Source organism: Somniosus microcephalus, chromosome 15 (assembly GCF_052327205.1).
Source record: "Somniosus microcephalus isolate GS21.2 chromosome 15, FLI_Smic_1.0, whole genome shotgun sequence".
Taxonomy (NCBI): domain Eukaryota; kingdom Metazoa; phylum Chordata; class Chondrichthyes; order Squaliformes; family Somniosidae; genus Somniosus; species Somniosus microcephalus.
In genome coordinates, this window is record NC_141001.1 from 102,548,521 (window position 1) to 102,559,139 (window position 10,619).

A 10,619-nucleotide genomic window follows, 5' to 3' on the forward strand; every position below is an offset into this window, starting at 1 on the left:
GTGGCGTCGTTCAGGCGTCGGTAGTCGCCGCAAGGCCGCCATCCGCCGCCAGGTTTCGGAACAATGTGGAGAGGCGAAGACCAGGGACTATTCGACCGGCGAATAATCCCTAGCCACTCCATCGTGTCGAACTCCACTTTCGCAGCCGCGAGCTTGCCAGGTTCGAGGCGCCGGGCCCATGCGTAGACCGGGGAGCCAGTAGTGGTGATGTGATGTTTGACACCATGTTTCGTGGCCGTGGAAGAGAAAGTGGGTCTGGTGAGGTCTGGGAAATCGCCGAGGAGGCGAGTGAAGTCATCCGGAGGTGGGAACGCGCAGGAGACAGTGCGCGACACGGCGTTACCACGGTGGCACGGGATGGAGTGAAAAGTGGCCGCATTGATCAACCGGCGGTGCCTTACATCCACCAGGAGGCCGTTGGCGCACAAAAAATCCACACCAAGGATGGCTTGAGAGACTTTGGCCGTGATGAAATCCCAGTAAAACCGCTGGCCGCCGAAGCACACCTGGACCCGCCGTCTTCCGAAGGTCCGAATGGCCCCGCCATTAGCCGCCTCGAGGGAGAGGCCGTGCCCCCCGGCTTGTATATCAAGATTTGACGCGGGTAGGATGCTACACTGTGCCCCGGTGTCACAGAGGAAACGTCGACCAGATAGGGAGTCGGTGATGAGGAGGAGTTTTCCCGAATTACCGATTGCCATCGCAGCCGCGGGGCGCTCGTTATAACCGGTCCTCTTTCAACAGGGTTGCTGTTGTTTTGTTTTTTTGAGCGAAAAGCTGCAGGGAGGGCGGCAGCATCTTGCTTTCGCGCCAAAACGGGCGTGGTAGGAGCACAACCCCGCAGGTTGAGGGGCTGGAGCAGCGTCTGTGGGGGATGGGCGCCTCGTGGCAGCGCAGTACTGCTGTGTCACCGCGAAAATCTTGTCCGCTTCGGCAGCCAGCTCCGCGTAGTCTGTGACTTCCGACCTGGCTAGGGCAGCCTGAATTTGCTCTGGTAGCTGGCTGAGGAATAGCTCCCTGAAGAGGAAGCATTCCGGTTTGGAGCCCAGGAGCGTGAGCATTTGGCTCATGAGCTCGGACAGCTTGGAGTCCCCGAGGCCGGGCATAGCGAGCAGCCGGCGGGCGCGCTCCGACTTCGTGAGCCCGAAGACCTGTAACAACCGCGCCTTTATCGTTTCGTACTTGCGATCTTCTGGTGGATTACCAAGCAGGCTGACGATCCGCGAGGCTGTGGCGCTGTCGCGGGCGGAGACCACATAATAGTAACGGGTCTGATCCGCAATGATGTTCCTGATTGCGAACTGGGCTTCAGCCTGGATGAACCACACGGCTGGCTGTTGCTCCCAGAACTGTGGTAGCTTCAAAACAACGGCGTTCGTTTCCATGTTCAGTAACTTCTGCGAAAACCGTTCGCAAAAGTCGGGGTCACCAATGTAGGAATGTCTAGTTCCTATCAAAAGACTGAGGTCCACTCAGGCGATCAAATAAATGAGGATTAATGAAAACTAACAGAGTTTAACGGATAATTACAGGAGAACATCGAACATAGGTCTAGTCAGTTCGGAGGCTCCACGAGGACTGCTTGGGCGGTCCCATGGCTGACGGCATGACGTTGTTGGAGGAAATTTTAAAATGGCACCGTAGTGCCTGCTGAAATTCTGGACATTCATTAACATTTTGCAGACACTGGCACAACAGGCAGCTGACTTGATCTGCTTACACCAAACGTGTGATGTCACTTGCACAGAACAGTAATATAATTAAGTTGTTTGCTAACGGTATAATAATATGATCAACTTGTTTTTGATAGAATGTGATTAAGGGTTGCTAAGCTATCGGATTGGCCAAAGTTAAAGAATGCTAAAGTGCCCGATTGGTCAAATGTAATATGGTATCTTTCCTGTTTTTAAATGGTATAAAAGGAGCACGGCTGCTATTGCAAAATTGAGAAGTTTGGCGATCACATCCATAAGGTGTTAGCGCTTCTCCCAGAGCTCTGTAGTATAATAAATACTGTTCTCCTTTGCTTGGTGTTCGTGTCCGGTTTATTTAAAGCAGAGAGTTAAGTTGGGTACGCGTCGACTTTGTATATCACTTAGTCCGCTCAGGCACCAATTAATTCTATATCAATTTGCCGCTGCGAGCAGGGTGAGTGGAAATTACGGGGGACGCTCGACGGGGTGTCTCGGGTAATTAGTAACTCATCAAAAGAATCTTAGAGGACCGGACTACCAGAAAGGATACCAGTTTAGTATTTTAATTAAGTATAAGTTAAGGATTGTCTTTGTGAAGGATAAATGTGTAGTGTTGTTATGCCTAAATTTGTTATAGGATAAGATACGGTTGCCGGTGAGACACTGATCCCGTCTACCTAGAGACCGGACTCGTGGTGGTGAAAACACGCGATTCGTCTGAGAAACGCTCAGACTGTGATCCGTGGCCGTGAGTATTGAAGCTCGTGGTGGTGAAAGCACGTGATTTGTCTGAGAAACGCTCAGACTGTGATCCGTGGCCATGAGTATATTTTCTCTCTCAAATATGGGGAAGAAAGATAAAGAGGTCCAAAAAGGATCCGAGAGAAGTCCTATGGAAGGTAAACAAGTTAAGAAGGGACCAGAAGGGACCCTGTCACACACCTTTATGACAAAAAGACAATCTACTATTAAATGTGTGCAGAAAGACGGGTGGGATATCACACAGTCTTTAGAATGCCAAAGAGTCTGGTGGAACTTCCAGACTAAAGATAAGACTAAGAAGGCAGGAGTAATGTTAGTACACCAGTTAAATGGTCTGCTAGAACAAGTAAATACAGTTAAAGAAAAGTGTAAGAGGACAGAGGAAGAAAACAAGTCTCTCAAGGAGAAAGTAAGTGACTTAAAATGAACACTTAAAGAAATGGAGGCAGGGAATAACATGTCGCTCCCGCCATATAGCAGCCTACGGCCCTCTGCCCCTACCGCCCCCTCGCATAATGAAAGTAGTGATGAGGCTGAAATTAACGACATGGCTCCGGTAACAAGGGGAGGAACTATGGGAGATGGTGGCAACAACCCAAGAACAAAACATTATTATAAAACCTTCACTCCAGGAGAAAAACAACAGATAGTTGATGCCTTAGGGCCCCTAAAACCAAGAAGTAGAAATGCCCAGTTCTGGACTAAATTAGACCAGATGATACTAGCACATGACCTCCATCTCCGGGACATACATATACTAGTCCGGGCAGCCTGTCCCGCGGATAAATGGAGATTGGTACCCCAAGATAATGCACAGCCCAATCAGGACTATTTAGGGGGTCGATGGGTAAACCAACAACCCTTGTCAGCAACCCATGAACAACAAGAAGTAGCTCGTCAGGCTTTTAAAACTGCCATACAAACAGCCCTTGGAGATTCCCCGACCAATTGGGGTAGAATAACATCAGCTAAACAAAATAAGGGAGAGGGGGCTTCTGAATTCGGTGAAAGATTGTTCCTTATTTATGAGGAGAGCTCAGGAATAGCAGGAGATATGACGCGAGATGATCCAGGCTTTGTACAAGCATACAAAGATGGACTATCAGCTGGACACCAAGCGGTCCTTAAAACCGGGTTGGTTTCACACGAACGCTATGACGAGGTGGTTCGATGGGCAACTAGACTAGACGGACAACTTAACCAACAGGACGCAAATAAATCCGTAAAACAAGAAAAGATAGGGCAGTATCTACGTCAGACCAAGGCGCTAAACCAAAAAGAGGAACCTGCCATGATTGTGGCAAGGCAGGGCACTTTGCGAAGGAATGCAGAGAATCCAAAGGGGGAGTTAAAAAGACCTGTGGTTATTGTGGCAAACCAGGCCACTTTGAAGCCACATGCTTTAGCAAACACGAGAAACCCACCCCAGGACCTAGTAGAGAAACCATGAGCGACAAAGGTTGGGAGGAATGGAAGCAGTGGCAAAAGTTTAAAGAACAGAAGTGAAGTCCTATGGCCCCCATTAAGACCAAAAAGGAGGGACGCATTTACGTGTCTGCACTAGTAGGGGGCCGACAATGTGAAATGCTAGTGGACACAGGCGCCTCCATATCTGTCACCGATCTCCCACTCCCGACAACTCACCAGTCAACATGGTTACGAGGGTTGAGCGGAAACCTAACCCAAGCCTTTTTAAGTACTACCCAATTGGTAGACGTAGGAAACATGTACTTGCCCATGAGATTCTATGTGCACAGGTCTCATGAGGGAACTATATTAGGAAATGATATTATGAAAGAGTATCAAGCTCTCATAGATTGTGGAAAAGGGAAAATAACCTGGCCCCGACCTGACGGCAGAAAAGAAAAACTAGCAAAAATAGCTAACAACCTGGGAACAGTGGGAATAGCCACTGTTACCACTAGGGATTGGAAAACAGAGAGAGGAATTTATGGACTAATTTGTGAAAATGTTCCCGGAGTATTGGCTCAGAATAAATTAGATACTGGAAAGGCTAATATAAAACCAATTAGTACTCCAGGACCGGAACATACCCCACATAAGCAATACCCAATAAAACCAGAAGCTAAAAAGGCTGTAAAAGAAATAGTAAAGGGTGTAGTAGAAAAAGGAATCTTGAGAGAAACAACAAGCACCACTAACTCACCTACCTGGCCGGTAGGAAAGCCGGACGGGAGCTTTAGGCTCACCATAGATTACACAGCTCTAAATAAAGTGACTCCGAAATTACACCCGATTGTTGCCAGTCCGGCTACAATCTTGAATGGATTGTCCCCGGAACATAAGATATTTACAGTATTGGATATAGCCAACGGATTCTGGTCCCTGCCTTTGGACCAGGAATCACAGGAAAAATTTGCCTTTACAGTGGACGGCTGCCAGTATACCTGGACCCGTTTACCGCAGGGGTTTCATAACAGCCCGGCTATATTTCACCGGGTGATGAGTAATATGTTGGCAACAATTCCCATCCCAGAGTCAAGCACAGTATTACAATATGTAGATGACATATTAATTGCTTCGGACACAGAAGAGTCACACAAAGAGGCCCTTACCCTAATATTAGAAGGTTTAGAATCAGCCGGCTTAAAAATAAGCCCCAAGAAGGCACAAATAGGACAACCTCAGGTCCTATACTTGGGTCACTTGATCTCCCAAGGACTCAAGGAAATGCCCATAGATCGAAAAGATGCGGTGCAGAAAATGCCAAGGCCCGTAACAGTAAGAGGAGTTAGAAAGGTCTTGGGATTATTTAATTACAGTAGAAATTTTATCCCAGGGTTTGCTAAATTGGCAGAACCCATACAGAGATTAGTCAAGGGAGGAAAACCCGCTCTTGAATCCATAGAATGGGGATCAGAACAAGAAGAAGCTTATGATCAGTTAAAGGCAGCTTTAATCTCAGCCCCAGGATTGGGACTCCCGGATATGTGCAAGGACTTTCACATCCATTGTAATAACGAGGGAGGATTTTATTCGGCAGTAGTAACCCAGACACATGGGGATAAACGCAGACCCATAGCATATTACTCAACCACGGAAGGACCCGTGGTTGCAGGTTTATCTAGATGTATAGCCGCTTTGGACTGCGCAGCCTGGGCGGTGAAAATCAGTGAACCTATAGTAATGACAGGAAACATCATCTTACACACCAAGCATACCTTGGTGGAAATGCTTAACACAGGAAAACTAAGGTCTGTATCAAATTTACGAAGAACAAAATGGGAGGCAGTCCTCCTCCCACCTACACAAGCTCTAACCATTGTTAGAGACATTGGCGAAAATCCAGCTGAAGGAATATTAGGGGAAGGAGAACCCCATAATTGTGGAGATGTAGATATGAATCTAGAGGAAGACAAAATTAAGGACACTCCTCTGGAACAAGTCGACGAGGAGTTGTATGTCGACGGGTCAAGAAAATATGTAGAGGGTCTACCCCGGACAGGTTGGGCAGTAGTTAACCAACAACTGGAAACCCTAGAATCAGGAAGGATAGACGGAGGACTATCAGCCCAAGTGGCTGAGTTAGAAGCCCTCACAAGAGCTTTAGAGAGGTCTGAAGGAAAGGTAGTAAATATCTACACAGATAGTAGGTATGCCTTTGGGGTAGTACATGACTACATGACATCTTGGGTAGAAGAGGGTTTATAACCACAGGAGGTAATCCCATCAAACACCAGGAGAGAATTAAAAGACTCCTGGAGGCAAGTGAAAAACCAAAGCAGGTAGCAATAATTAAAATTAAGGCACACCAGAAAGAACCAGATCAGAGTAGTCCAGAATGGCCACACCACCGGGGAAACCAAGCAGCAGATCAGGCAGCGCAAGACGCTTTAGAACAAACAATGATAGAAGCACCCATAGCCGCCTTATATAAAGAGGAAGATGAGGTGAGCTTAGCAGAGTTACACGAGGACTCCACGGATCAGGAAAAGAGTAAGTGGGAAGCACAGGGTGCCATCAAAGGAATGGAGAAAGTATGGAGAAAGGAAGGTAAGGTTGTCGCCCCAGAATGTATACAACAGACGCTGTTGGAGATCAACCATGGGCTTGCCCACTCGGGCAAGGAAGCCATGACGGGGATTATTAGTAAGGAATGGTGGTGGAAGGGAATGGGACGAGACATAGCGAGGTATTGCCAAAGGTGCCTCACTTGTGCCCAACATAACCCGGGAAGACCCATCAAAATTAAGATGGGACACCAACCAAGGCCAAAGGGACCGTGGGAGCAATTGCAGATTGACTTCACGGGACCCCTTCCAAATTCTCGCGGGAAAACCTATTGTTTAGTAATAATTGATCAGTTTACCCGATGGGTGGAGGCATACCCTACTAGAAACTGCACTGCCCTGACGGTAGCCAGAATATTAGCTGAAGAAGTAATCCCTCGGTGGGGAGTGCCGGTGCAAATAGATTCGGACCAAGGAACACACTTTACTGGAAGTATAATGAAATTAACATGTCAGTTAATGGGAATTAAACAAAAATTCCACATACCCTACCACCCCCAGAGCTCGGGGATGGTAGAGAGGATGAACAGAACGCTTAAAAATAGCCTAGCAAAGGCCATGGAAACATCGGGAAAAACATGGACAGAAGTCCTGCCCATCATTCTGATGAAGTTGCGTGCTACGGCAAACAGAACTACAGGATTAACCCCTTATGAACTAATGACAGGACGAGCGATGCAATTACCAGAAGGCATCATAACAGGTGGAGCCGATGTCGGCCCATTAAAGGATAAATTAAAATGATTTGTAAGGGAATTAAGTTCCCAACTTAAGGGAATGCGAAAAAACGTGAGAGATAATCAGGAAAAACAGGATGATGATCCCACCATAGCACCCCAGGTCCCTTCCGCAGGGAGTAGGGTGATGCTAAAGGTCCTACCAGGAAAACCAGGGTTTGCACCGAACTGGAATGGGCCGTATGAAATTATAATTAGTGGAGACACCTGTGCCTGTCTGGACATAAGGGGAAAGGGCATATGGAAACATTGGACTCAGTTGAAGTTATATAAAGGACATGAACGTGAATAATTACCCCCACTGTTCTGAATCTGTTCCACAGAAAAAAAGGAGGGAGACCCCTTCGGCAATAACTGGAAGAAGAATATTGCATCAAAAATATGTATAAGTTACTGTGTATAGTTGCGTTGATACGTATTGTCACGGGAGATGCGGCGACAGAACTGCGTAGAAAACGGGGATTGCATGTAAATACGTTTTTATATATGTCATATAAGTATGCCAAACGGAGTGGGATAGATGCCTGTTGGGTATGTAGCCATACTCCCACTCATGCGAAAGGAGGGATACCCTTGCGACCAATACCCTTGAACCTCACAGATATGGCAGAATGGATAATTAATAGAAATCATACGAAACAGAAAAATACCACTTTATCCACCTTCGGAAAAACCTGGGAACAGAAATGGACTAGCCTAAGGAATGAGTTCCGGGGGGGAGGATATTCGTTAGAAAATTTTAAAGAATGGTATGAGCCAACATATAATTATATACGAAAGAACCCCCCTTTTTAGTTCTTACCAACACGTCAGGAAAGGGCCAGCCGATTGGGGAACTATGTTGGGAGCGCGGCACAGAACAGACTGAAGGGATCAGAATTGATGTGGGGAAAGGTCATCGTATACAACATTTTACCACATATCATGCAGGAAATTCCATGGAAAGCTGGTGGTTCAATACCACCAATTTGATGAATTTGACCAATAATAAACCATGGAATGGGACCAGGCGAACAAATACTGACAACCAGATGGGTTTTACCGTCTTCCGCGCCAACATAAACCCCGAACAACCGGGACAGATAATGACAGCCTATAATGGGACATACTTCATATGCGGTCATAGAGCATACCCCTGGCTACCAGAGAATTGGGCAGGATCATGCTATTTGGGGTATGTAGTACCATATATACACCACATAAAGGAATTGAAAGACCACCACAAGCATAGTCGTACTAAAAGAGAACTTCCCACCTGGCAGGTGGTACTAAGAGCTATGTTCCCCACGGCTGGAATAATGTTTACTTCTCAAGAAATATGGTTATTGGCAACCATAATTGAGGGAGTAGCCAATGACACGGCTGAATCCCTGAGAGAGATGAGTGCCGAAATGGTAGCCCTAAGAACTGTCGCCCTACAAAATAGAATGGCACTAGATTACCTACTAGCTGCACAGGGAGGTACATGTGCCATGATTGGAGCAGAATGCTGTACATACATCCCAGACAGTTCTGAAAATATTACCAACCTAGCAGACCATATTCAAAAACAAGTAGCTTTGCTCCATCAATCCAATATTGGAGGCAGATGGTTTGATTGGTTACTGGGAGGATCAGGCTGGGGTGCGTGGCTAGTGCAAATGATATTGATCATGGTTGTGATATGTATACTGCTGTGCTGTGCATTGAGTATCATTAAAATGTGCTGTCAAACTGCTGTGAAAGCTGTGCTGCCAGTAGCTTCTGTCAAAGAATACACCGACCTCCTGCCCAGAAATATGGGTGAAGAAGAAGAAACGTATGATGACGTGGCCGGAACGGCCGGTTCTCACGAGACGAGTCAGTGGTTGTAAACCAACCCTGTGAAGAAACGAAGAACGATGGTCATCTGGGAGCAAGAGGATCGTGCTCCAGGACCAAAAGGAGGGCTGTTGGAGGAAATTTTAAAATGGCACCGTAGTGCCTGCTGAAATTCTGGACATTCATTAACATTTTGCAGACACTGGCACAACAGGCAGCTGACTTGATCTGCTTACACCAAATGTGTGATGTCACTTGCACAGAACAGTAATATAATTAAGTTGTTTGCTAACGGTATAATAATATGATCAACTTGTTTTTGATAGAATGTGATTAAGGGTTGCTAAGCTATCGGATTGGCCAAAGTTAAAGAATGCTAAAGTGCCCGATTGGTCAAATGTAATATGGTATCTTTCCTGTTTTTAAATGGTATAAAAGGAGCATGGCTGCTATTGCAAAATTGAGAAGTTTGGCGATCACATCCATAAGGTGTTAGCGCTTCTCCCAGAGCTCTGTAGTATAATAAATACTGTTCTCCTTTGCTTGGTGTCCGTGTCCAGTTTATTTAAAGCAGAGAGTTAAGTTGGGTACGCGTCGACTTTGTATATCACTTAGTCCGCTCAGGCACCAATTAATTCTATATCAACGTCATCACGTTTTTCCCGCCAGTGGGGGATCACGTGATGAGCGGCGTGACGTCATCGCGTTTACCCGCGCTATTAAAGTGATCGCACTCTGTACATGTAAACAGTGAAAACAAAGATACAGACTCAGGCTGCAGCTAACATATTATTAAAGGGAATTATATACAATTGATCGGAGTCCCTTAGTGGCTCCGCCACACTATCAATGATTATTTTGGATTTGACATCTATATAAAGATACAGTGCTCCAATTGACTCTGGAAGGTGCAACAATTACAGATTGTGGCCTTACAGGGACATGTTAAGTTACGCATAGATCCACTTTAGCAACAGAATACATTGTGTGATACATGGCATCATGAACTGTTCCTGTCCTTGTAAAGCCGCATATCTTCCAGCTTACTTCATTCAGCTCCACAGCGATCCACCTGGACATTTTAAAAAGCACTGTGAAATCAGGAGTGTGTGATATCCAGGCTGGAAACTCCTGGTGGGAAATAGAATAGTTATAGAATCAAAGAAACTTACAGCCATTCGGCCCGTCGTGCCTGTGCCGGCTCTTTGAAAGAGCGGCCGTGCTCAGTCCCACACCCCCGCTTTTTGTCCGTAACCCTGTGAGTTCCTCATCCTCCAATACCCGTCCAACTCCCTTTTAAAATTATTGATGGAATCAGCTTTCATCACCTTTTCAGGTAGAGCGTTCCAGATCCGGATGTTTAAAGATGGCAGGAGAAAGCAAGTTCGCTGTTACTTTCTGCATTCCTCGTGAAACGCTTTCAGCATCAGACATTACTTTAAAAGCATGGTGAGCTTTCTTCATTTGAATGTTGCCATTGATTGGAGCTTTGTCAGTTCACAACTGTGATCCCAACTACACACAGATCGGAAACCTACTTTCCTTGCTTGCCAGTACTGCTTTCCTTGTTATTCAATCCTTTTTTATTCTATCTC

General features: G+C 46.2%; 1 long non-coding RNA gene across 1 annotated transcript; it reads left to right on the top strand.

The window, feature by feature from the left end:
* The first annotated feature begins 1,296 nt into the window (after positions 1-1,296).
* On the top strand, positions 1,297-9,565 carry LOC147107118 (uncharacterized). The gene is made up of 2 exons (XR_015081036.1): positions 1,297-2,442; positions 7,548-9,565. It is a non-coding gene; the product is annotated as an uncharacterized LOC147107118 (long non-coding RNA).
* The last annotated feature ends 1,054 nt before the right edge of the window (positions 9,566-10,619 follow it).